The sequence below is a fragment of the Lissotriton vulgaris genome, chromosome 6 (assembly GCF_964263255.1).
Source record: "Lissotriton vulgaris chromosome 6, aLisVul1.2, whole genome shotgun sequence".
Classification (NCBI taxonomy): domain Eukaryota; kingdom Metazoa; phylum Chordata; class Amphibia; order Caudata; family Salamandridae; genus Lissotriton; species Lissotriton vulgaris.
This window is the reverse complement of record NC_141694.1, coordinates 567,722,534-567,750,446: the sequence shown is the minus strand read 5'-3', so window position 1 is coordinate 567,750,446 and position 27,913 is coordinate 567,722,534. Positions and strand designations below refer to the sequence as shown.

The 27,913-nt window shown below is 50.7% G+C and overlaps 1 long non-coding RNA gene across 2 annotated transcripts in view; it reads left to right on the top strand.

Moving 5' to 3' along the window:
* LOC147707560 (uncharacterized) overlaps positions 1-27,224 on the top strand; it is a 46,937-nt gene extending 19,713 nt beyond the window's left edge. The window contains exons 3-5 of one of the 2 annotated variants that reach the window (XR_015296464.1): positions 23,936-24,033; positions 24,241-24,343; positions 27,163-27,224. This is a non-coding gene — a long non-coding RNA (uncharacterized LOC147707560). Of the gene's footprint in view, positions 1-23,935; positions 24,034-24,225; positions 24,344-27,162 lie in introns of both variants that reach the window. The other variant, XR_015296463.1, reaches the window with a different exon arrangement.
* The last annotated feature ends 689 nt before the right edge of the window (positions 27,225-27,913 follow it).

Here is a 27,913-nt window from a genome sequence, read left to right as displayed (position 1 = left end):
AAAAGCTGTGTGGGGAACTTTGGGGTCCGTAGCCTGTGACAGTCTTTAGCTAGAAGATCAGTCTCCTGTAGAAGACAAATGTCTGCCTGTGAGTCCTCCAGGAGGGACAGTACAGCCTTCCGTTTAACCAGGTTATTCAGCCCCTTCACATTCAAGGTAACAATCTTAAGGGCCATCAGTGAGGGGAATACCAGAAAGGCTCACCAAGGCGGGCATGGCCCACCGGACTAAACTCAAAGGCAACAGCGAGCGGCCACAGCACACAGTGAAAGCAAACCACCCCATAGCACAGTACAGTCCCCGAGCCCCCAAACCTGTCAAGTCAAGTCAAGTCAATAGATTTATATAGCGCGCTACATACCCAGAGGGTCTCAAGGCGCTTGAAGAAGGGTGGGGAATTACTTGTCAAATATCCACGTTTTGAGTTGCTTTCTGAATGCTAGGTGGTTCTGAGTAAGGCGAAGGTGAGTGGGAAGTGAGTTCCAAGTTTTAGCTGCTAGGTAGGAGAAGGATCTACCTCCCATGGTGGTTTTGTTGATGCGAGGTACAGTGGCAAGGGCTTGGTTGGAGGATCGTAGCTGGCGGGAGGGGGTGTAGAAGGATAGTCGTGTGTTGAGGCATTCAGGTCCGATTTCGTAGAGTGCTTTGTGTGCGTGGGTTAGGAGCCGGAAAGTAATCCTCTTATTGACGGGGAGCCAGTGGAGGTTTTTCAGGTGACCAGAGATGTGTTCTTTACGCGGGATGTCTAATATGAGTCTGGCTGAGGCCTTCTGGATGCGTTGTAGTTTTTTCTGGAGTTTTGCGGTGGTGCCGGCGTAGAGGGTGTTTCCGTAGTCTAGTCGGCTCGTGACCAGAGCGTGGGTGACTGTTTTTCAAGTTTCGGTAGGGATCCAGCGAAATGTTTTTTTGAGCATGCGAAGAATGTTGAAACAAGATGAAGAAACGGCGTTGACTTGTCTGTTCATCGAGAGTGAGGAATCCAGGATGACGCCCAGGTTCCGTGCGTGGTCCGTCGGGATGGGTGCTTTTCCAAGGGCCTCTGGCCACCAAGAGTCATCCCAGGCGGAGGGGGAGGTGCCTAGGATGAGGACTTCTGTTTTGTCTGAGTTCAGTTTCAGACGGCTGTGCTTCATCCATTCGGCTACTTCTTTCATTCCTTCGTGCAGGTTGGTTTTGGCCGTGTTAGGGTCTCTGGTGAGTGATAGGATCAGTTGAGTGTCGTCGGCGTAGGAGATGATGTTGAGGTTGTGTTGGCGTGCGATGATCACGAGGGGGCTCATGTATACGTTGAAGAGGGTGGGGCTGAGTGAAGATCCTTGTGGTACGCCGCAGATGACTTCAGTGGCCTCTGACTTGAATGGTGGAAGGCGGACTCTCTGGGTTCTTCCGGAGAGGAACGAGGTGATCCATGCCAGTGCTTTTCCTTGGATTCCGACGTTTCTGAGGCGTTGTAGAAGGGTGCTATGACAGACCGTGTCAAAGGCTGCGGAGAGGTCGAGGAGGATGAGGGCGACTGTGTCTCCATTGTCCAGTAGAGTTCGAATGTCGTCTGTTGCTGCGATGAGGGCGGTTTCAGTGCTGTGCTTGGCTCGGAAGCCGGATTGTGAGGAGTCGAGGGATTTGTTAGTTTCGAGGAATGCGGCGAGCTGGTTGTTGACCGCTTTCTCGATGACTTTGGCCGGGAATGGAAGGAGTGAGATAGGGCGATAGTTTTTGAGTTCGGTGGGGTCAGCTGTGGGTTTCTTCAGGAGGGCGCTGAGTTCGGCATGTTTCCATCTTTCCGGGAAGGTTGCGGAGTTGAGGGAGCAGTTGATGACGTCTCGGAGGTGCGGTGCAATAATGGAGTCTGCTTTGTTAAAGATGTGGTGAGGGCAAGGGTCTGTGGGGGATCCTGAGTGGATAGAGTTCATCAGACGGATGGTGTCCTCAGTGGAGATTGGCTTCCAGTCATTGAGGATGTTCAGGGGGGGTGGGGGTCCTGCAGGGGATTGGGTGGGTTGGTCTCCGGGTTGTTTGTCGAAGCTGTTGTGGATGTCTGCAATTTTGTTGTGGAAGAATGAGGCTAGGGAGTCACAGAGGGCTTGAGGGGGTGATGTCGTTGGAGTTGGCTGAGGAGTTGGTAAATTCCTTGACGATGTTGAATAGTTCCTTGCTGTTGTGGGCGTTGTTATCTAGGCGGTCCTTGAAAGCGGCTTTCTTGGCATTTCGGATTAGTTGGTGGTGTATGCGGGTGGCGTTTTTGAAGGCGTTCTTGGTGCTGGTGGTTGGGTCTTTTTTCCAGGCTTTCTCGAGGGAGCGACAAAGTTTCTTGGATTTCTTAAGATCATCGTTGAACCAGGAGGCCTTCTTGCTGCCTAGTTTGATTTGTCGTTTTTTCAGTGGTGCTAGGATGTCGGCGCTGTTGGATAACCATTGGGTGAGGTTGGTGGCTGCTTGGTCTGGGTTTGAGGAGTGGGCGGGGGGGTTTTGAAGAAGCGATGAGGAGATCTGGTCGATGGGAATTTTGTTCCAGTTTCTTTGCAGAGTGGGTTGGGGGTGGTTGTTGGATGTGGGCTTGTTGTAGGTGAAGTGAACGCAGCTGTGGTCAGTCCAAAGGAGAGCTGTGGTGTGGCTGAAGGAGACATGTTTGCTGGAGGTGAAGATAGGGTCGAGTGTGTGACCTGCGATGTGGGTGGAGGTGGTGACAAGTTGTTTAAGTCCGAGGTTTGCGAGGTTGTCCAATAGGGTGGTGGTGTTGTGGTCGTTTTTCTTTTCAAGGTGAAAGTTGAGGTCTCCCAAAAGGATGTAGTCCTCGGAGGGGAGCGCGTGTGGAGTGATGAAGTCCGTGATGTCTTCACTAAATTGTGCGCGGGGTCCTGGTGGCCTGTAAAGGAGGGTGCCTCTGAGTGTGGTCTTGGGGTCGATGTGGATCTGGAAGTGAAGGTGTTCAGAGTTGGCGAGATTGACGTCTGAGCTGGTAGAGATGCGGATGGATTTCTTATGGACGATAGCGATGCTTCCTCCTGTGTGGCCGGTACGGTCCTTGCGAATGATCTTATAGCCTTCCGGGATGGCAATGGTGATGTCTGGGGCTGATGTGGTGTTCATCCATGTTTCTGTTAGGAAGGCGACGTCCGGAGAGATGGTGTCTAGTAGATTCCAGAGGTCAATGGCGTGCCTGTGGACCGAGCGGGTGTTGAGCAGGATGCATTGTAGGTGGTTGGGGTCGGATATCTGTTGTGTGTTCGTAGATGAGGAGTTGTTCTTGGTGCCGTCGAACTTGCAGGAGTTGCAGGAGAAGGGTCCATGGGTGTGTCCAGGAGCGGCTTGGACGCAGTTGGGGGGGCGTAACCCCCTCCCTGGAACCCCGCACACCCCCCTTCTCCCCCGCTGCCCATTGAACCCCCAAACCCCAAACTCACCCATTCAACTCCCCTGCTCACCCCCCTCAACCCAAACCATTCAGAGTACTTCATTGTCCCTGTCCGGTCCTCAACGGACAAGGCCGTGGAAAGTTGTTCAAGTGGACGTCCAGCCACCACCTCCATCACCCCTGCCACCCCCCACCCCCGGAACCCCCGCACCTGCGATGAAGATAGGCTACTGCAGACTCCCCCCGGAGCATGTTCAGGCCGTCAAGGCCACATCGCCATTCGCCGTAGTCCTGGAGGCCTCCTGTATGGCGCTGGACATTTCTGCCCGAATTGTTGTATGGCGCTGGACATTTCTGCCCGAATTGTAGGCGAGTCAGGTCTTGCGGGCGGCGGGGATCGCCGTTCCCCGACTAACTGCCAGCCATCTCGCGTGCTCCGCCTGCGAAGAGGCGCCGGGGTGTCCGTGTCCGATGCAATGATTCCCAGCACTCCGCAAACATTCTGGAGGGACCGGAGCTGGTGCAGAGTTCCATTCCAGCGATAGATGAGGCGGAAGGGGTGCCCCCACGAGTACTGTGTGCCATGTTCCCTCAAGAAGTCCGTAGCAATTTTAAAGGCCTTCCGTTTCTGCAGTGTTATTGCGGATAGGTCCTGGTAGAGAGCCACCAGGTGATCTCTGAAGCGGAAAGGCTGTTGTCGTCTTGCCTCACGAAGAATCCGCTCCTTCAAGGGGAAATCTGGCAAGAAAGCTAAAATGCCCGGAGGAGGCGCTGAGGCCCTGCGAGGCCGACCAACTCTGTGCGCTCTGTCGATCCGAATTGGAAAGTCTTCTGATTCTCCCAGAATTTCACGGAACAGGGCTCCTAAGTAGGCGGCCGCGTCTTCACCCTCCTCATTGGATGGAACTCCTCGGACCCTTATGTTGTTCCGTCTGGACCTATTTTCAAGTTCTTCGGCATGGGCCTGTAGGTCGATCTGCTGGTCCCTCAGCCTCAGGACCTCCTGTTGCGAGTGGGTGATTTCCTCGTCCCTGGAGTGGCCAGCCGCCTCCACCGTGTTCACTCGCTCTCCAAGGGAGTCCACCTCTCTCCGGACTTCCTGGACCTTCCCGGCCACCTCTTGCTTCAAGGCCTGAAAGTCCTCCCTCAAGGAGCTGAACAGGGACTCCAGGAATGATCTAGTCACCGGGGGCTCCCCGCCTTCTGCGCCCCGAGAACTAGTCGGGGGGCTCGGAGCTGGTTGGTTCCTGTCTTGCCTCGGGGCGCCTCTTCCCAGCATGTCTGGCAAAGTCCGGTCACCCTTCTTCTGACCCCTGGCGTTCGACATTGCGGAGGGGGGGGGGGGGGGATCACAAAAGCCCACGTGCTGTGGCGAGGAGGCGATACAGGCCGGGGCAACAGTGCAGCAGTAGGTGGCAAACCACACTGCTCGTGCCGATGTGGGTCCACTCCCAGTGAGGCGCCCCCGATCGCCGTGAGCGAGGGCTGCTCCAAGAGGTCGATGCAATCGCTCCGCTCCCGTCCAAGATGGCCGCCTGCTACGGCCTGGGGAACCAGCGCCGGTGTGGCGTAATCTCGTCTCCCGGACTATATACGTGCTGTTTCGCACCGCCCAAGGCTGAAGTCGGGGTCTGCCGGTACAAAGAGGGCACTACTGTCCTTTCAGTGATCGCCCCAGAACACCACATCCGGCGATTCCGGCTAGGCCCGTTCTCGGGGATCGCAGCAGTCCTTCCCCACTGGTCCACTCGATTATCACTTAGCTGGGGGCCAGTTGTACGAGTCGTGCAGCAGTTGGGTCCGGAGAGGGGTTAGGTCTTGTGGGCCGCGAAGGCGACCGTGGGTGCCGGAGGGGCTGGCAGCGCCCGGCAGTGGTTAAAGGCGGGGCTCAGGGCCGGGCCACGTGGTGCAGGCCTCGCGGCCTACCTGATCCCCGGGCTTGTGTAGCTGCTTCCTGTCGGCTCCGCCTCCGCTCTCTCCGCTAATGCGGCTCCGCTCCGCTGAGGAAGGTCGTCTCAGGCCACAGCGGGGACGGTCGTGGTGTCGAGACGCCCTCAATCCGTTGGTCCACTCTGCGCTACTGGCTCCCCTCGTTGGGTTGCCGAGGCCCCGCGATCGAGGGGTCCTCGGGTCTTCCGGCGGTTCCTCCGGCGGCCCTCGCCGCGGCCGGTTCTCAAGCGGCTCCGCCGCCGCAGCAAGGAGACTGAGGGCTGCGGGCTGCTCCACACCACCACGGGGAACACTGGGTGCGTTTTCCGCTCGATCCGGGGGAGATCAGCGGTTTAGAAAGGTGCAGGTTTTCCAGGGGCTCGGGAGCTCACGGCAAGAGCGTCCTCTCAGCCCGCCACCTTGGCCACGCCCCCCGAAAAATCCTAATTTTAAGACTTTCGGTATTCACAGAAGGCATTTAGGAGTCCTAAAGTTAGGAGTTCTAACTTCTGTGAATACCGAAATGAGTAAGTTCATTCTGTGAATACCAAAAGTAGTAAGTGCATTCTGTGAATGCCAAAAGTAGTAAGTGCAATCTGTGAATACCAAAACAGTAGTAATTTTAGGATTGAGTCTTAAGTTCATTCTGTGAATCAGGCCCTTACATCTCACCGTTAAAGCCCTAATCAGTAAAATGAGTGCTAGATCTAGGAATCACAGGCTAACTTTTTGCATCCCCGAGCGTCTACGCAAGCCCATAAGGCAAAGTAGGACCTCATCGGGGACCGGTAGTTGTGTCACAGTAGTGAGGGCTCGACGTACCCCATCCCAGTATCCCCATAACCGAGGGTAGGACAACATCATGTGAATAGAATCCGCCTCGTCCCCCCTACAGCGAGGGCAACAGTGAGGGGAGTCCAGGAACATACGATGTAGTTTCTTGGGTGTAAGGAATGATCTATGGAGTACCATCGTCTGAATAAATGTAAGTCTTGCATTACGTGATACTCTTTTGGGGGGTTCTAGCATATTCTTCCATGCCTTGTCTGTAATCTCAGTCTCGGAATCCTCCGCCAAGCGTGTCCTAAGGGACGTGAGCGGAATCTCTGCGTGTGCCCGTACCCCGGTATATAGCCAACTCACTAAATGACCCCGGTCCCATATAATATGAAAGGCGTACCAGTTCATGTTGTGTGTATTCAGTTCTCTGCGGTGCCCATGTGGTCCTGATATGTGTCACCGTGGCGTGTAAAAAAAATATAGGCGTGGTGGTGCTCCATTGGCCTGCACAAAGGAGTCGTGGTTCAACAGAGCATCATCTCCAAAAAACGCTCCCACCTCTTCCACCCCACTATCCGTCCAGCCCTGTAGTCTGGTTCGTGTAAGTTTTCCCTGTGGTGTAGGAATGCCTAATAAAGGAATATTTGCTGCGTAAGGTGTTACCGTCGACGTGTAGGGTAGGGCTTTCTTCCAGCAGCTCAAGGCAGTCTTTAGCAGGGGGGGACAGTCCGGGGGAACCCGGGCCCTTGGCAGCAGTAAAGAGTGACGCTCTCATCGGTCTAGTCTCTCCAGTGTGAAGCCGATTTCTTGCAAATTCCTACCCACAGTCCAGTATGAGAGCCACTGAAGCTGACTAGCATAGTAGTATCCTCGGAAGTCGGGGACCCCAAAACCGCCCATCGTTATCCCAAGCTGGAGTTTCCAAAGGCTGATCCGTCTCCGGCCAGCTCCCCAGATAAAACTAATCAAAATGGTGTTCAGTGTGTTAAAAATGGATTGAGGGAGGACCACCGGTAGTTTCACAAAGTAATATAAAAGGCGAGAGAGCATCACCATTTTTGAAATGGCAATTCGGCCCATCACTTATAAGGGTAGGGAAGACCAGAACCCCACACTAGTACAGAGCCTGGGTGATCATTTTAAACATAGCTGCCCTACCGAGCAGTGTCAGTGGGACGCGTCGCCATCGAGACACATCACTCCTGAAATCTGCCAAGACTCGTTGAATATTATGGGAGCGGCAGCTTGTCACATCTTTGGAGATGTAGAGACCCAAATACTTAAAGCCCTCCTCGGCCATTGGGAGACGTGCCTGTATGGACTGCATGTCAATGTGGCCTGCTATTGGGCAGAGGACTGACTTTACCCAGTTAATCTTATATCCCGCCTGTCTACCATATTTTTCGGTTACCATCAAAATAATTGGGAGTGTCTTATCCGGGTTAGTGACATGTAACAGAATATCATTGGCGTAGAGTGAAATGCATTCATCTGACAGCTGACCCGCGGGGTCCCGGAACCCTGTGAGGTCTGAGTGTATTCTAATCCGGCATGCAAGAGGTTCTAGAACAAGCGAAAAAAGTAACAGGTACACTGGGCATTCCTGCCTAGTCCCCATTAGGATGGGAAATTCAGCCGATTTGACGCCATTCACTCGGACTCTAGTCCTGGGGTTTGTGTATAAAATATCTACCCACTCTTGGAAGTTGTGGCCAAAGCCCAATTTTAAGAGGACCTGCCTCATAAAGGGCCAGTGTACTGTGTCAAATGCCTTTTTGGCATCAAGTGATAACAGTAAATGGGGGACCGCTCTGCCTCTGGTCGCGTCTTGCCAGTTTGCTAGTCTACGGAGATTGAAATGTGTAGCGCGTTTGGGCATGAAGCCCAATTGGTCTTTGTGTACCAGGGATGCTATGACCGTCAGAAGGCGCGTGGTCAATATAGAGGCCAACATCTTCGTTTCAACTTTAAGGAACGAAATTGGGTGGTAGGAGCCACAGCTCTCCGGAGGTTTACCTGGTTTTGGTATGACCACAGCAGTGGCTTATTTCAAGAGACAAAGGTCATGAGCAAATTAAGGAATATAACCAAATATAATATAGAACACGATAGTTACTATATAGTTCTCCTGTCCAGCCGGACCAGGGATTTATTTAAATAGAATAACACAATAAAATTAAATACAAAGGCATCAATTACTGAAAGTAGGGCACAGTCCTGTACCGTACTTGTGAAAAGGACAGAGTGGTAGAGAAAATAGAAAGAAGGAGTTTCACAGGCAAAGAAACTGAGCAACCTGGACACTTTTTAAATCCGTGTATGTAGTGTTCTCCAGAGTAGACCATACACAATAATAAACAATGGTTACATGTATGTCCACTTAAAAAAGTCGACGACGTTTCGATCCATTGCTCTAATTAAGAAGGATCATCATCAGGACTAGAAATAAGATTATTTTGCCTGGTTTGAATAATACGCCTGTTTAGAAAGAGAACAGGGAAAAAAGAACAAAAAGGTTTTCTTAGAGGGTCAAAGTATGAAAAGTCAGCATTTCAAACGGTTTTACCACATTTGCATTATTCGGAATCGCAGTGAGCCTACTGGTGTTGTGCCACTTTTGAGGACTTGTGCAAAGGTGAATTACGGTGTGCGAACTGCTCCAAATCACGAGATGAGATTCGGGTTGTGAAGGGAGTGCCGGTCGGAAATAGCCACATAGCGACGTGAGTGCTAATCGCGGTGTCAACTTCAGGGAAAATAATTGTAAGCATCTGAAATCCTTGGCATGCCTGGCATATGTAAACCTGCTTTATAGAGGATACAGACATAAATTGTGCATATCGGTCTATAGCCGTGTTGGCGAGAGGCTATGATGGAGCTGGTTTAAGACTTACCTCGGGTGGGCGCGTGCCACTTTGGGACATGTGCAAAGGTGAATTACGGCATGCAAACTGCATCGAAACACGAGATGAGATTCGTGTTGTGAAGTGAGTGCAGGTCGGAAATAACCACGTAGCGACGTGAGTGCTAATCTCGGTGTCAATTTCAGGGAGAATAATTTTAATTTTTAAGCATCTGAAATCCTTGTCGTGCCTGGTGTATATAACCATGCTTAATAGAGGACGCGAGGGGCTACAAAGGAGCTGGTTTTAAGGCATACCTCGGGTGGGAGGGAACGTAATACTGAGGGTAGCACACGCCACTTCGAGCCGTTAAGGGTTGTTCGGGTTAAGAATTGCAAATTATTTGGAGTATGCTTGCGCTGTGGATTCAAGGAATGGAAAGTTAATTAGCTAAAGGGGGATATAGCATGCAATGGTAGTTGGCGGTGCTGGTGCCAGAAACCTACCGAGAAAAAAACGGTCTGCAGCAAGTTGAGATAGCTTCGGTGTAAGATTACAAGTCCTTCCGGGCGGTCTTAAATGAGAAGATCCGCTGTGGTAGACAAAAGGAACGAATTACAGGGAGACGGAACCGGGGGTCCGTGGAAAGTGAGGAGCGGGCAGCCAAGATATGAAAGGACTTACCGATTTGCTGAACAATGTCAGGTTGTGCGGGCAAAGACAGCGAAATTCCGCCGAGGTGCTCTCGCTGTTCGATTCGCCTGGGATTCACAGCGCGGCCATGCTAACAGATTATCTGAAGGCTGAAGGCTGACGTTATACCACTAGGCCTCCAAGTCCGAAACATCCCAGGGATTTTTACTGATAACCTGAAGTATATTTCCAACTTTAGTTACATAGGAACAACCTGCTCTAGACATTGGTTAGCACTTGGCATAGACATAGCAACGGAGACACTGAAATCCCTAGAACAGGAAATAAATGATATTTTGAAACAGATTAACGACTCAGATCCCACTGCTTAATGTAAGAAATAGCTTGATCAAGTTGAGAAAACCGTAGCGGACTTCAACCGAATTGAGCAAAATAAAAAGGCGAATAAAATAAAGAAAGATATCAAGGTATATAACATTGAAAAAACCTACCCTTACCTTAAGAAGGATTTTTACACCAACAGAATATACTCCAACCCCCAAAATAATAGACCCTGGGGTCGTTACAATAAACGTCAGACCCTAGTAGGATTCTCTGATACATCTGCAGAATCCCCAGATAAATCAGATCCTGACGAAGGGGCTAGTAACTAGAGACGTGGTGGAGGAGCCCAGCACAATTTTTTAGGCAGAGGCCAACAACATACCCCACAAAGAGGCAGGCTGAAGAAACCACAGAGATGGGTCAACCCACCAGGAGAGCGCAGGACGAGGAACAACTTCTACCAATGGTAATTTCCAATGAGATACCAGATCCCACAGGGGACGTCTCCTTGGATTCCACATCAGAAATTATCCCCATCTTTAATCTTTCTAACCATATTCTGTTGAACCCTGAACTGGAACTCCTCAAAAAAGGCTTATTGTTTGTTCCAACGATTCGTCCTAACTTTATGGACCTACAAACGGAACTCTTGACATTCTTCGGGCTAATCCGTTTAAAAGCCTTTTTTCAACTACACCCTTCACCTACCATCCACTCGAGTACACCCTTCCGTCCACCTTCCACATTTCGGCCTTCTGCAAGCATGGTTCACTCAGAAATCGTGACTTTTGAAAAACTAGTTCAAAAGGACCTTCAAGCCCTAGAGAAGAAAAAATTGTTTATTCCTTACAATATCTCCCGTCAAGAGAAGGATGCCATAAGCACACTTAAGAACAATCCTTCACTAATAATAAGTGCAGATAAGGGAGGCGGGATTGTCCTTGATTCCTACAAAGAAGAAATTCTACGCCAACTAGCGAATACAGACCACTATCAAAGATTAGCAGAGAACCCCACTAAGGATATCCAGGAAACTGTACTCAGACTGACTTCTGACGCCTGTGCTGAAGGAGTTCAATTTTCTTAATGTAAAAACTCCACGTCTACCAGTCATATACACTCTCTCTAAAGTGCACAAAAGCATTGACAATCCCCCAGGTACACCAATTGTTTCCGCCTGCGGGTCAGTCCTTGAACCATTGGGTGCCTTTGTGGATATTTTCATAAAAGATTTTGTGCCAGGAACCATCTGTTATGTTAGGGACACTATGTCCATGGTAAACCTAGTTGAACACTGCCCCTTTGATCCAATAGTCAATACATTATGTACACTGGATGTAGAGTCGTTGTATACGAACATCCCCCAGACAGCAGCTCTACGTGTCATCCAGAAAAAACTTGACTCTCGCCCACATCCACATAAAATACCAACTCTTTTCATTCTACAACTTCTGGAGTTATGTCTGACTAGGAATTTTTTCACATTTGATAATGTTTATTATCAACAGATAAAGGGGACTTCCATGGGGGCTATTATTGCCCCCAACCTGGCAATTCTCTTTATGGACGCACTTGAAACTGGTTCAATTTTGTCAGATACTATCCCTTTTCACTCAGGCATTGCGTTGTGGCGCCGTTATATTGATGATATTTTCCTTATATGGAATCTGGACATCAACACGCTACATCAGTTCTTGCACTGGTTAAATAATAACTGCGCTGACCTTAATTTCACACTCTCGCATGACAAAGCACAGATTGCATTCCTGAACCTAACAATCTATCACAAAGAAGGTGAATTACGCACACGCCTCTTTAGAAAGCCTACGGAGCGGAACACGCTCCTCAGCTACAACAGCAACCATCCTAGGGCATTAAAAGACTCTCTGCCATATTCCCAGTTTTTACGGATAAGACAAAATTGTTCATGCAAATCAGACTACTTTAGGGAGGCCAACATTCTATCCAACAAGCTAAAACACCGTGGTTACCCGAGAAGGTTAGTTAAAACTGCATCCAAAAGGGCATGGTACTGCCCAAGAGAGGTTTTATTGACACCGAAAGTACGTGACAAATCAGAAAGGATAGCTTGTGTCACCACCTTTTCGCCTGTGTCGCATAAAAACAGAAAATCTATCCTCAAGCATTGGCCCACGATTAATGCTGGCCCAATTAACTTAGAGAGACCCATTTTTGCCTTCCGCAAAAGCAAGAACCTTAAGGACCACCTGGTTAGAGCAGCACTACCTGCCCCTGCCCCTAGATCAACTATTGAATCAAATTGGAATCTCCCCTCACTGCTAGGACATGTAAAATGTGGCGGATGTAACGTTTGTGGATATACAATTGAGACACGCAATTTCAGTCATAATGGCGTCAATGTTGAATTGAAACCTTTTTCCAATTGTAATTCTAATGTTGTTTACACAATATTGTGCCCTTGCCCTAAAATGTATGTGGGGCAGACTACTCAGAAAGCCAAGACCCGCATTTGTCAAGATAGGAGTCGGAATAGGTGCAGGACTCCCAATGCACCACTGGTTGAACTTTTCTCAGAAACGAACCACACTGAGGATGATATTCGATGGACAATCCTCAAGGTTGTCAAATTACCACAAAGAGGCAGCAACTTAGCTCAACTCCTGAACCGCGAAGAACTCAAGAGCATAATCCAGTCTGACACTATACGGACTGGCCTCAACAGGAGTGAGGACTGGACTACGTTGCTGTAGCTTGGAAATCCACAAATGAACTTGACCTCATGAACTGTCCTGTGTACCTTGTCAAATGACCTTGAACTTCTATCTAGATGGGCAATATATTGTACCACTCACCAACTACAGCATTGCCCTCTGAAATATGAATGTGAAAACTTTTTCAATCTTTACATACTTCACGGTTTTAATTTAATGTCACTGAAGGTTGCCCTTCACTTGCGCCGTTTTTAAACGCACTTAACTAGTTATTCACTTCCCATAATCAAGCCACCACTCACCCTTCCAAGTGTCTGCCATGGTTGCATGCGCCCATGTTTATGCCTCTCCAACTCACAGGCACGTGACTTAGGCTCACGATCACCTGACTAAGAGCCCTTGGCTTATTAACATGGCCGCGCTGTGAATCCCAGGCGAATCGAACGGCAAGAGCACCTCGGCGGAATTTCGCTGTCCTTGCCCGCACAACCTGACATTGTTCAGCAAATCGGTAAGTCCTTTCATCCCTTGGCTGCCCGCTCCTCACTTTCCACGAACCTCCGGTTCTGTCTCCCTGTAATTCGTTCCTTTTGTCTACCACAGCGGATCTTCTCATTTAATACCGCCCGGAAGAACTTGTAATCTTACACCGAAGCTGATATCTCAACTTGCTGCAGACCGTTTTTTTCTCGGTAGGTTTCTGGCACCAGCACCGCCAACTACCATTGCATGCTATATCCCCTTCGAGCTAGTTATCTTTCCATTCCTTGAATCCACAGCACAAGTATGCTCCAAATAATTTGCAACTCTTAACCCAAACAACCCTTAACGGCTCGAAGTGGCGTGTGCTACCCTCAGTATTACGTTCCCTCCCACCCGAGGTAAGCCTTAAAACCAGCTCTTTCGTAGCCCCTCACGTCCTCTATTAAGCATGGTTACATATGCCAGACACGACAAGGATTTCAGATGCTTAAAAATTAAAATTATTCTTCCTGAAATTGACACCGAGATTAGCACTCACGTCGCTACATGGTTATTTCCGACCGGCACTCACTTCACAACGCGAATCTCATCTCGTGTTTCGATGCAGTTTGCACGCCGGAATTCACCTTTGCACATGTCCCAAAGTGGCACGACACCCACCCGAGGGAAGCCTTAAACCAGCTCCATCGTAGCCCCTCACCAACACGGCTATAGACAGATATGCACAATCTATGTCTGTATTCCTCTATAAAGCATGTTTACATACGCCAGGCATGACAAGGATTTCAGATGCTTACAATTATTCTCCCTGAAATTGACACCGTGATTAGCACTAACGTCGCTATGTGGCTATTTCCGACCGGCACTCCCTTCACAACGCGAATCTCATCTCGTGATTCGGAGCAGTTTGCACGCCGTAATTCACCTTTGCACATGTCCTCAAAAGTGGCACAACACCAGTAGGCTCACTGCGTTTCCGAATAATGCAAATGTGGTAAAACCATTTGAAATCCTGACTTTTCATACTTTGACCCTCTAAGAAAGCCTTTTTGTTCTTTTTTCCCTGTTCTTTTTCTAAACAGGCGTATTATTCAAACCAGGCAAAATAATCTTATTTCTAGTCCTGATGATGATCCTTCTTAATTAGAGCAATGGATTGAAACATCGGCGACATTTTTAAGTGGACATATATGTAACCATTGTTTATTATGGTGTATGGTCTACTCTGGAGAACACTACCTACACTGATTTAAAAAGTGTCCAGGTTGCTCAGTTACTTTGCCTGTGAAACTCCTTCTTTCTATTTTCTCTACCACTCTGTCCTTTTCACAAGTACGGTGCAGGACTGTGCCCTACTTTCAGTAATTGATGCCTTTGTATTTAATTTTATTGTGTTATTCTATTTAAATAAATCCTTGGTCCGGCTGGACAGGAGAACTATATAGTAACTATCGTGTTCTATATTATATTTGGTTATATTCCTTAATTTGCTCAGTACCTTTGTCTCTTGAAATAACCTATACCCTTGGTCCTTAGCTACCTTTTGGGTCCCCCTTGTTTTCTTCAAACAAAACAGTGGCTTGGCAGAGGCCTTGGGGGAGTGATCCCTAATCTTTTTCCGCAAAAAATAAATTTAGGAGGTGGGGCCAAGAATGGAACTGTTTTAAAAAATAAATTACCCTTGGAGTCCGTTCGGCCCTGGGGTTTTTCCTGACTTCTGCTTAGCAATGGCAGCCATAACTTCTTCTAAGGTAATATCCTTATCCAAAGCCTCTGTGTCTTCCGTTTTCAGGGCGGGCATGTCTATCCCGGCGAGAGCGGGCCGAGTATAGGTTAGCAGAATAGTTTGCGAACGCATCTGCAATCGCGGGCGTCGTTCTATATTGTGTCTCCCCCTCTTCAAATTAGTCCACCCAGTTTGTTTCCTGGTCTTTCCGCCTTAATGAGGCTAGGAGCTGTCCTGCTCTGTCCCCAGTTTCGTATAGCCTGTGGTGAGTGGCCAGAATGTGAATGCAATCCTCTCCCTCTGCTAGGGCCCAAAATTCCCTGCGTGTGATCTCCCGCTGTCTGAGTGTCCCTGCCTTGGTGTTTGGGGATATTTGTTTTTCTAGTTCTAACAATTTGCTCTCTAAGCCTTGCTTGTATTTGCAATGTTTCTTCTCTATGCTTACGGGCAACTACATCTTACAGCCTTCCCCTGAGCACCGCCTTGTAAGCCTCCCAAAGAGGGGCCTCCGAGGATACAGACCCTTCATTGTCCTGAAAAAATAATTTAGTCTCTACCGCAACTGTCTCCGCTACATGTTCATCACGTAGCTTCCAGGCGTCTAATCTCCAATCTGATTTGGGCTTATGTTCCCTACCCCCAATCTGCAGCTGTAATGGGGAGTGATCAGAGATGCCTCTTGCTAGATAATATACGGCCATGATGACTTGGATTTCTCCCGCTGGCGCAAAAAGGGAGTCAAGCCGGGAGAAGGACTTATGAGCCCGTAAAAAAATGAGTAACCACGGTCAAAGGGATGGTGGCGGCGCCACAGATCAGTCAGGCCCAAGGAATGCATAAAGTCTGCCAGTGGAGTAGGTGTTCAAGTGCCCGTCACCGAATTGGATCTGTGAATGAGGGGATTAATCACGTCATTGAAGTCACCCCCTATTATATGGGTAGAAGAGTCTGAATCTAACTGTATCTGGGCCACGGAGTGTAGTGTCTGGGATTGCAAGCGCTGTGGGGCATAAACACTAATCAATGTGAAGTCCCTCCGACCCCACAGGCCTCTGACCGCTGCGTATGTACCCCCAGGGTCCACCCATGTTTTAACTACGTGGAAGAGTTGGGTTTTCCTAATGGAGACCGCCACCCCTCGGTCTCCGGGGGAGAAGCCCACATGTGCAAGTGTTGTGCACGCCTGAATGCACAAAGGGTACCACGGAGATGAGTATCTTGTAGGAGAACTACGTCCGGCTTGAGCCATTTGATAAATCTGTTCACCAATCCCCTCTTAATCTTACTTCCCAGGCCGTTAACATTCCATGTCAGCATGGTGTACGGTGTATCACCCATCCCCCATTACCTGTTTTTTAGGTCTCGCCTGTCGATGCGCATGCGCATCGTGCAAGCGAGACTATAGGGGCTTATCCACTCTTTATCCACCACTGCAAGGAATCGTGGCGATTCCTTGCAGTGCACGAGAAATTTAAGCTCAATGCGCATGCGCATTGAGCTTAAATGCGCGTGCACATGCCCCCAGCCGCCTGCCTTGCCTACTCTCCCAGCTGGTGCCGCTCCACCCCCTGCGGCATCAAAGGCTTTCACGGCCGGCCGGCCATGCTTTCAGTTTCACAACCAGCCGACCGTGTGAAGCCCGCTCTCCCTGCCATGCCCCCTGCTCCGGCCGAGACGCATTTCTCCTCCCTCCTCCCCCCTCCTGGGTCAGGTTACCCTGCTTTGCGTAGACTCTTTCAGGTACCGCCCATCCCGCACATGGAGCAGTCGCAGTCCACTGAACCCGTCACAGCTGTCGCACCATTTCCATGGTCTTCCACTGGCGAGCCCTCCCGGACCTTCATTTTCATCTTGGCCGCCTTCCCCTCACTCTGCCGATCTCAGTGGTTTGGTTCGTTTTACCTTTAAAACGTGGTTTAACCTATACGGGGATGCCGGTTAGTTTGCATAGAAGCATTCGCCACCTTGCTTGTGTCTTACGGCCGGCCGGCCATGCTTTCAGTTTCACGACCGGCCGGCCGTGTGAAGCCCGCTCTCCCTGCTCCGCCCCCTGCTCCGGCCGAGACACATTTCTCCTCCCTCCTCCCCCCTCCTGGGTCAGGTTACCCTGCTTTGCGTAGACTCTTTCAGGTACCGCCCATCCCGCACATGGAGCAGTCGCAGTCCACTGAACCCGTCGTCTGCATGCGTCTTGCTCTTTCCACTTGCTGTAGATATCCATATACGTTTTGTAAAGCAAGAAGTTGGCTCTTAAAGCCTTCGTTCATCGACTTGTCTCGCTGCATGAGCCGTTGGTACAATCTCTTGAAATCCACCGTGTTTGACCTGCTAGCCTACAGTATTGTATATCCGGGGGGCTGTTGATTTTTCTAACTTGTTTTCAGAGATATGGACCTGGAAACGAAATGTGTAGTGTGGCAAGAGCTTGCCTGACTTGGCAGGAAGATATGATAGTTGCGTGGGTAATGTCCACTGGTTCATTGATGGGATTTTTTTGCAAAGACCCACTTTTTTTAATTTTTGATGGAGAAATTCAGATTACACATTTTTCTGTTAGCGTGGTTAGTTGGTTCGTCTACCAGGCAATTCCCTGATATTTTCATTCCTAGTATGGCAGTCACTGGTATCACCCTCAACCCCTCACCCTCACTCACCCTCAACCCCTCACCCTCACTCCCCCTCAACCCTCCCCCTCAACCCCTCACCCTCACTCACCCTCAACCCCTCACCCTCACCCACCCTCAACCCCTCACCCTCAACCCCTCACCCTCACTCACCCTCACTCACCCTCAACCCCTCACCCTCACTCACCCTCACCCTCACTCACCCTCACCCACCCTCAACCCCTCAAACTCACCCTCACTCACCCTCAACCCCTCACCCTCACTCACCCTCAACCCCTCACCCTCAACCCCTCACCCTCAACCCCTCACTCACCCTCACTCACCCTCACCCACCCTCAACCCCTCAAACTCACCCTCACTCACCCTCAACCCCTCACCCACCCTCACCCTCACTCACCCTGACCATCACTCACCCTCAACCCCTCACTCACCCTCAACCCCTCACTCACCTCACTCACCCTCATCCTCACTCACCCTCACTCTCACTCACCCTCACTCACCCTCAACCCCTCACCCTCAACCCCTCACCCTCAACCCTCACCCTCACCCCCTCACCCTCACCCCCTCACCCTCAACCCCTCACCCTCAACCCCTCACCCTCAACCCCTCACCCTCAACCCCTCACCCTCAACCCCTCACCCTCATCCCCTCACCCTCAGACCCCTCACCCTCAACCCCTCACCCTCAACCCTCACTCTCACTCATCCTCACTCACCTCAACCCCTCACTCTCACTCATCCTCACTCCCCCTCACTCACCCTCACTCACCCTCACTCACCCTCACTCACCCTCACTCACCCTCACTCACCCTCACTCACCCTCACTCACTCACTCACCCTCAACCCCTCACCCTCAACCCCTCACCCTCAACCCCTCACCCTCACCCTCACCCTCACTCACTCACCCTCAACCCCTCACCCTCACCCCCTCACTCACCCTCAACCCCTCACCCTCAACCCCTCACCCCTCAACCCCTCACCCTCAACCCCTCACCCTCAACCCCTCACCCTCAACCCCTCACCCTCAACCCCTCACCCTCAACCCCTCACCCTCAACCCCTCACCCTCTCACCCTCACCCTCTCACCCTCACCCTCTCACCCTCACCCTCTCACCCTCACCCTCTCACCCTCACCCTCAACCCCTCACCCTCAACCCCTCACCCTCAACCCCTCACCCTCAACCCCTCACCCTCATTCACCCTCACCCACCCTCACTCACCCTCAACCCCTCACCCACCCTCACCCACCCTGACCATCACTCACCCTCAACCCCTCACTCACCCTCAACCTCCTCACTCACCCTCAACTCCTCACTCATCCTCACTCACCCTCACTCATCCTCACTCACCCTCACTCACCCTCACTCACCCTCAACCCCTCACCCTCAACCCCTCACCCTCACTCACCCTCACCCTCACTCACCCTCAACCCCTCACCCTCAACCCCTCACCCTCAACCCCTCACCCTCAACCCCTCACCCTCAACCCCTCACCCTCAACCCCTCACCTCAACCCCTCTCCCTCAACCCCTCACCCTCAACCCTCACCCTCAACCCTCACCCTCAACCCCTCACACCCTCACCCTCAACCCATCACCCCCTCACCCTCAACCCCTCACCTCAACCCCTCACCCTCAACCCCTCACCCTCAACCTCAACCCCTCACCCTCAACCCCTCACCCTCATTCACCTCACCCACCCTCACTCACCCTCACCCCTCACCCACCCTCACCCTCACTCACCCTCAACCCCTCACCCACCCTCACTCACCCTGACCATCACTCACCCTCAACCCCTCACTCACCCTCAACCCCTCACTCACCCTCAACTCCTCACTCATCCGCTCACCCTCACTCACCCTCTCTCTCCCTCAACCCCGCACCTCAACCCTCACCCTCACTCACCCTCACCCTCAATCACCCACCTCATCACCCTCAACACCTCAACCCCTCAACACCATCACCTCTCACTCATCCTCACTCACCCTCAACCCCTCACCCTCACTCACCCTCACTCACCCTCACTCACCCTCACTCACCCTCACTCACTCACCCTCACTCACCCTCACTCACCTCACTCACCCTCACTCACCCTCACTCACTCACCCTCACTCACTCACCCTCAACCCCTCACCCTCAACCCCTCACCCTCAACCCCTCACCCTCAACCCCTCACCCTCAACCCCTCACCCTCAACCCCTCACCCTCAACCCCTCACCCTCAACCCCTCACCCTCCCTCATCCCCTCACTCTCTCACCCTGAACCCCTCACCCTCACTCACCCTCAACCCCTCACCCTCAACCCCTCACCCTCAACCCCTCACCCTCACCCTCACCCTCAACCCCTCACCCTCAACCCCTCACCCTCAACCCCTCACCCTCAACCCCTCACCCTCACCCTCAACCCCTCACTCACTCACCCTGAACCCCTCACCCTCACTCACCCTCAACCCCTCACCCTCAACCCCTCACCCTCAACCCCTCACCCTCAACCCCTCACCCTCAACCCCCTCACCCTCACCCTCAACCCCTCACCCTCAACCCTCTCCCCTCAACCCCTCACCCTCAACCCCTCACCCTCAACCCCCTCACCCTCACCCCTCACCCTCACCCTCAACCCCTCACCCTCAACCCCTCACCCTCAACCCCTCACCCTCTACCCCTCACCCTCAACCCCTCACCCTCAACCCCTCACCCTCAACCCCTCACCCTCACCCCTCAACCCCTCACCCTCACCCTCAACCCCTCACCCTCACCCTCAACCCCTCACCTCAACCCTCACCCTCACTCACTCACCCTGAACCCCTCACCCTCAACCTCTCACCCTCAACCCCTCACCCTCAACCCCTCACCCTCAACCCCTCACCCTCAACCCCTCACCCTCACCCTCAACCCCTCACCCTCAACCCCTCACCCTCAACCCCTCACCCTCACCCCTCACCCTCAACCCCTCACCCTCAACCCCTCACCCTCAACCCCTCACCCTCAACCCCTCACCCTCAACCCCTCACCCTCAACCCCTCACCCTCAACCCCTCACCCACCCTCAACCCCTCAAACTCACCCTCACTCACCCTCAACCCCTCACCCACCCTCACCCTCACTCACCCTGACCATCACTCACCCTCAACCCCTCACTCACCCTCACTCTCACCCTCACTCACCCTCACTCTCACCCTCACTCTCACTCACCCTCACTCACCCTCACTCACCCTCCCTCACTCACCCTCACTCACCCTCACTCCCTCACTCACCCTCACTCACCCTCACTCACTCACCCTCACTCACCCTCAACCCCTCACCCTCAACCCCTCACCCTCAACCCCTCACCCTCAACCCCTCACCCCCTCACCCTCAACCCTCACCCTCAACCCCTCACCCTCACCCTCAACCCCTCACTCACTCACCCTGAACCCCTCACCCTCACTCACCCTCAACCCCTCACCCTCAACCCCTCACCCTCAACCCCTCACCCTCAACCCCTCACCCTCAACCCCTCACCCTCACTCACCCTCAACCCCTCACCCTCAACCCCTCACCCTCAACCCCTCACCCTCAACCCCTCACCCTCAACCCCTCACCCTCAACCCCTCACCCTCACCCTCAACCCCTCACCCTCAACCCCTCACCCTCAACCCCTCACCCTCAACCCCTCACCCTCAACCCCTCACCCTCAACCCCTCACCCTCAACCCCTCACCCTCACCCTCAACCCCTCACCCTCAACCCCTCACCCTCAACCCCTCACCCTCACCCTCAACCCCTCACTCACTCACCCTGAACCCCTCACCCTCACTCACCCTCAACCCCTCACCCTCAACCCCTCACCCTCAACCCCTCACCCTCAACCCCTCACCCTCAACCCCTCACCCTCAACCCCTCACCCTCAACCCCTCACCCTCACCCTCAACCCCTCACCCTCAACCCCTCAACCCCTCACCCTCAACCCCTCACCCTCCCCCACCCCACCCCTCACCCTCAACCCCTCACCCTCAACCCCTCACCCTCACCCCCTCCCCCTCACCCTCAACCCCTCACCCTCAACCCCTCACCCCCTCACCCTCACCCTCAACCCCTCACCCTCAACCCCTCACCCTCACCCTCAACCCCTCACCCTCAACCCCTCACCCTCACTCACTCACCCTGAACCCCTCACCCTCACTCACCCTCAACCCCTCACCCCCTCACCCCCTCACCCTCAACCCCTCACCCTCAACCCCTCACCCTCAACCCCTCACCCTCAACCCCTCACCCTCAACCCCTCACCCTCAACCCCTCACCCTCAACCCCTCACCCTCAACCCCTCACCCTCAACCCCTCACCCTCAACCCCTCACCCTCATTCACCCTCACCCACCCTCAACCCCTCAAACTCACCCTCACTCACCCTCAACCCCTCACCCACCCTCACCCTCACTCACCCTGACCATCACTCACCCTCAACCCCTCACTCACCCTCACTCTCACCCTCACTCACCCTCACTCTCACTCACCCTCACTCACCCTCACTCACCCTCACCCACCCTCACCCACCCTCACCCACCCTCACCCTCACCCTCACCCACCCTCACCCTCACCCTCACTCACCCTCACTCACCCTCACCCTCACTCACCCTCACCCACCCTCAACCCCTCAAACTCACCCTCACTCACCCTCAACCCCTCACCCTCACTCACCCTCAACCCCTCACCCTCAACCCCTCACACACCCTCACTCACCCTCACTCACCCTCACTCACCCTCAACCCCTCACCCTCACTCACCCTCACTCACCCTGACCATCACTCACCCTCAACCCCTCACTCTCACCCACCCTCACTCACCCTCACTCACCCTCACTCACCCTCACTCACCCTCACTCACCCTCACTCACCCTCACTCACCCTCACTCACCCTCACTCACCCTCACCCACCCTCACCCACCCTCACCCACCCTCACTCACCCTCACTCACCCTCACCCACCCTCAACCCCTCAAACTCACCCTCACTCACCCTCAACCCCTCACCCTCACTCACCCTCAACCCCTCACCCTCAACCCCTCACTCACCCTCACTCACCCTCACTCACCCTCACTCACCCTCACTCACCCTCAACCCCTCACCCTCAACCCCTCACCCTCAACCCCTCACTCACCCTCACTCACCCTCACTCACCCTCACTCACCCTCACTCACCCTCAACCCCTCAAACTCACCCTCACTCACCCTCAACCCCTCACCCACCCTCAACCCCTCAAACTCACCCTCACTCACTCACCCTCACTCACCCTCACTCACCCTCACTCACCCTCACTCACCCTCACTCACCCTCAACCCCTCACCCACCCTCAACCCCTCAAACTCACCCTCACTCACCCTCAACCCCTCACCCACCCTCACCCTCACTCACCCTGACCATCACTCACCCTCAACCCCTCACTCACCCTCACTCTCACCCTCACTCACCCTCACTCTCACTCACCCTCACTCACCCTCACTCACCCTCACCCACCCTCACCCTCACCCACCCTCACCCTCACCCTCACCCACCCTCACCCTCACTCACCCTCACTCACCCTCACTCACCCTCAACCCCTCACCCACCCTCACCCTCACTCACCCTCACCCACCCTGACCATCACTCACCCTGACCATCACTCACCCTCACCCTCACTCACCCTCACTCACCCTCACCCTCACTCACCCTCACTCACCCTCACCCTCACTCACCCTCACCCTCACTCACCCTCACTCACCCTCACCCTGACCATCACTCACCCTCACTCACCCTCACTCACCCTCACTCACCCTCACTCACCCTCACTCACCCTCACCCTCACACAGTGCAATAGTTCTCAGACCATTTCAGTTAGAGCTTTTAGAAATGTTTATGGCTTTTTTTATTTGTAATACTTTAGCATTGGCTACAGGAAACAAAAATGCTAAACATTTACAAAAAAACCCATAAACAATTCTAAAAGCACTAACTCTAATGGTGCGAGACCTATTGCATTTCCAATGCTTGTTATCATTAGTTACCTGTTTATAGGCTTTTCAACTATAAAATTTGTTTTGAATAAGAATTCCATTCATATTCTTACGGGCCCTGTGATGTTGGCTCTGCCGCCATCTCAGGCAACAGTGACTTCTGCTCCTCATAATGAGATCACACATGGACCGGTACCACACAGCTGGCAGATGGGAGACACTGGTAAGTTGTCTAATCTTTTACAACTCAAATGTTTAAACTCCTGATTTAATGACTGACATGTTGGCAGTATGAGTTTTTTGCACAGATCTCTGTTGTCACCAATCTCGATATGCGATTTAATGCTTTAAAGATTAGAAGAAAGTTTTTTGCCATTTTATCAGATGTTCCCCATTGTGAGTGTATGACTTACCTGTTCATTTACAAATGTTATTCTGTTTTACAAATAATGAATAGTGTGTTTTTCAAATATGACTTGCTTAAACTTTTTCCTAACACCTTTCATTATCACTTACACTTACTTGCTCAAATAAGTATATGCTTCTTTAATTTCCGCTTCTGTCAGGAACAATTCCCTGGTGGCAACGTGTCAAAACTCAACATCTAGGCCATGAAGAGACATACGGACAGCAGCAATTAGGCCCTCTACCACCCACTTGTCAGGTAATTGTGCTAACTTGTGTATCCAGTCAAACATTTCATAATTTTAATACTCACTCAGTCTTTTAAATCTGATTTTAGAGTGCATGCAAATGTTTTAAATCATGATATGGTGCTATGTATTATTCTCTATTTAATTGTGTAATGTATCTGCTTTTGTTTTCATGTTGACAAATCATACAATTAAAAACCTAGAACTTGATTTTCAAGCTGCTGGATCAAGGAAGTTTTTGTCTAGTCCAACCTCAAGGACCCAGGTTCAGCAGATGGCCTCACTGGGATCTCCAACAACACAGATCTGTGGCTAGAGTTGGTGAGTTTGATTTTGCTTTTGACTTGTTTATATATCTCACCCCTGCCAATCTCTGTCCTAATAAATGTTCTGTTGGACTAGTCCCATATTAAATAAAAATGTAATACACAGGTAAAGATGTATTACATTAATGTGTTGTGTATTAGCATTTCAACTTCAATCTGATGTACTGCATCTGTTGCAGTCTGCTTTTTTCACATATCCCTATAATGTCCTGGGCATTAATACAGGCCCAGCAATGCTGAACTATTTACATGTGGAGGATTGCAAGCAATGTGAGGCGAGAATCCGCTCCTCCTCCAAGCGGCAATATCTTATCTGCAGCCCGTACTGCTCAAGATGACTTCGATGGATGGGTTGGAAGAACATGAGCTGATCGAGGAGGAGGACATGGATGAAGAGGACATTGTTGCCCCAATTACATAAAAAGCCACAGAGGGCACCAAGGTCTACGCAACCATCCCCTCCACGCAGCCTGAATCACATCTCAGGCTGATGTGTAGATTCTCCTACACACTCCTTTCAAGAAGGTGCATCACAGGCCTACTTTCTTTTTTTAATTTTTTTTACTTTTTATTTATCATTGCAGGAGAAACACAAAAAAGAAAAAAAAGACCATGCGAAGTTCATACAGCAATAACGTCATACACAATAATGCATAATAATTAGTAATACAGAGGGATACATCAAAACAGCTAATTTCTTCATGATTTAAAAGATAATAGTTATAGCCAGCTTGATCCAAGCAATATTATCACATAAAAGCTCTCCAAATGTTCTCGCTTTTCCTTAAAGACTGAGGGGCATATTACCAAGCATAAGCAATAATTATTGCTATGCTTGGTTAGCGGCAATAAGTTTATCACTGTGTTTCGCTTATTTTTATCGCTTAGGAGCCTTGCTATTATCAAGGTTTATCTCCTAAGCGATAAAAATCGGCCGAAATGCATGAATATCGCTGAAAAGTCAGCGATATTCATGCATTACCGAGCTAATGCTCTTAGCCATGTTATCCACCTACCATTGGATAACATGGCTAAGAACTGCTCAGGGCAGGCGTTAGCTTTTGGAGATATTCTCGCTTAGCGCGAATATTTGCAAAAGTTGGTAATCGGAGATAGTGATGTTAGTGACTGTTTTCAGTCGCTAACATCTTGGCACGCCCACTTCGCATGTCATTAGCGATAATTATCGCTGACATGCAAAGTGGGCCCCTAAATGCCCGCTATCACCTACAAGCTGTCGCTAACTGGTGTTAGCGACAGGTTGGTAATAGGGCGATGAAATTATCGCCGCATTAGCGGGAAAAAGTCCTGCTAATGCGGCGATAATGGCCCTTGGTAATATACCCCTGAGGCCCCCTTAATTTTGCTAACGATAGTTCCATCGGGCAGGCCTACTTTCAATCAATCTGAAGGAGAGAACATCCTTAGGGAGATACATGTATCCCCCATGCATTAATCATCTCCTCACAGCCTCTTTGTGCCGGTTGACCTGCTGGTCGTGTAAGGGGAGGGGGAATTGGCATGGGCTCATGTGGGCCACTAGTAGAACGAATTTCGGGCTGTATGCTTTGTAAAGTTCATGGGTATTCAAAAAAGAAAATGTTGAAGGCTTCAACTGCATACGAAGTATGATCATAAAAACGAGTTTGGGTCTTATTACATGCTCTTAGTATGCGTTGTATAACAGTTGACAGTTGTATCTTATTAATTAAATCCAGCTGCTAACATTGTAGTTTATATGTATTTGTAAAAGTAGGTCTCCCTTTTTCCTGCATTTTAAGGATTTTTATTTCCACCTAGATGATATGTTGCCGTAACACTATGTTTGAAACTGTCACTTTTCACTTTTGCCAAGTATCATTTGCATCTTTATTGACTGTTTATTTTAACTGTGGATTTATTTATTTCATGTGGAATTTTAACAGGTGTTTTTTTTTTAAGGTAGTCATGCGATTCTAATACTCTCTACTATTTCATGTATGGTTTAAATTAACTGAGTCATGATACAAAAAATAAATAAAAATAACAAATGTTAACAATGAATATGGTAAATAGAAAAAGTCAGCATAGCTTCAAAGTTTTAAAGGCCCTTGTGTGAGTAGCTATGCCACTATTAGTATTCTTGTAGAAAACTTGCATTTGTAATCATGTTGTACCCATTAATGAATGAGGACTACAAGTCCCAGAATTCTTAGGAAAAAAAAGAACTGAACATCATGCAGGGACCTGGGAAACTTGGCAGCTTTGACACAGGTTATGTTAAAGGTCACATACAACACTTGACAGGACATCTCTCTTAGAACTCACATCAAGCTATGTGGCAAATAATAAAATACATTACATACCATCTCTCTGATGACCCTCTGGTACATTGAGGTCATGCACCAGGTTCTCTCTAGGTGGGTGGGAGGACACGCCCATAATGTCCTGGGCCTTAAAACGGGCCCAGCAATGCAATTCCTCCCAACGCCTACTTAAGAGCTTCCACCACCAGTTGTACACACACCCTCCACTGCAGCATATGACGATGTTCCTCCATATTTGGGATTGCGCTGCATTACTCAGTCAGGTGTCTGGTACCCCAAACAGCTGAGGATACTTGCCAACAGCCCATTCACTGATGATGTTTAATTCAGTCTTGGTGATAGGGAGGGCCTTCTCCTCAAGTCCCTTACCCATGTTGGGCACAAGATTGGTGCAAGGAGCAATAGGATGGAGGAGGATGCTTCTTTGAAATGAGGATTGCTCAGAATGCACTAAAAAGTCCAACTTACTTTTCCTGTATGTCATTTCCTGTTTAATTGCGATACGCAGACTTCTCCAGCCCGACGACGAAGTATCCACACATGGGGCAGAGCACCTAATGCGAAAAGAAGATCATGTATATACACAGTAAGAAATGTGAACATCTGTAAAAATAGCTACGTTGGAAGGTTTAACACAATTAATACATGGGTGGTGAAGGAAGCTAGGATGAAGTGTAAGGAAAAAAATAAGGTTGTTAGGTATAAAAAAAAGAATTATTGTGTTTAAAAAATAAGCAATATTTTAACTAATGACCACAAGATTTACACTAACGTTATGCAACATGAACAGGTGTCTCTGGATGGAATATATGGACATTGTGTTAAATGTCCACCAGTCATCATTGACAACAGACTATTAAGCCACATAAAAGCCATAACCCATAAGCGAAAAAGGTTGACCAGTTGATCAGGCACCTGCATACCGTGATCTTTGTTCGGGACAACAACAAAGTCCAGAGTTGGATGTTGCTGAGAGGACAGAGGCACTTGTAAGCCCCATTGCATTGTGTATGCCCAGACGTTTGTCCCTTGCTCACTTTGCCACTGGATTCAAGCTAGCCTGGCTGATGACGGCTTATTAGCCAGAAAACGGTCCCAGGATGCTTGTTTCCGGTCCAGGGAAGACATGGCTTGGCAGTTCGGGCTGGACTGTTCCCATGAGGCACAGGGTCAGACTGATTTGCATAAGGCCATGTCTGAACTGGGGTGGCGGAGTGAGCTAAAGAATGATGATAGATTAAACCTAGATCAGTTGACTG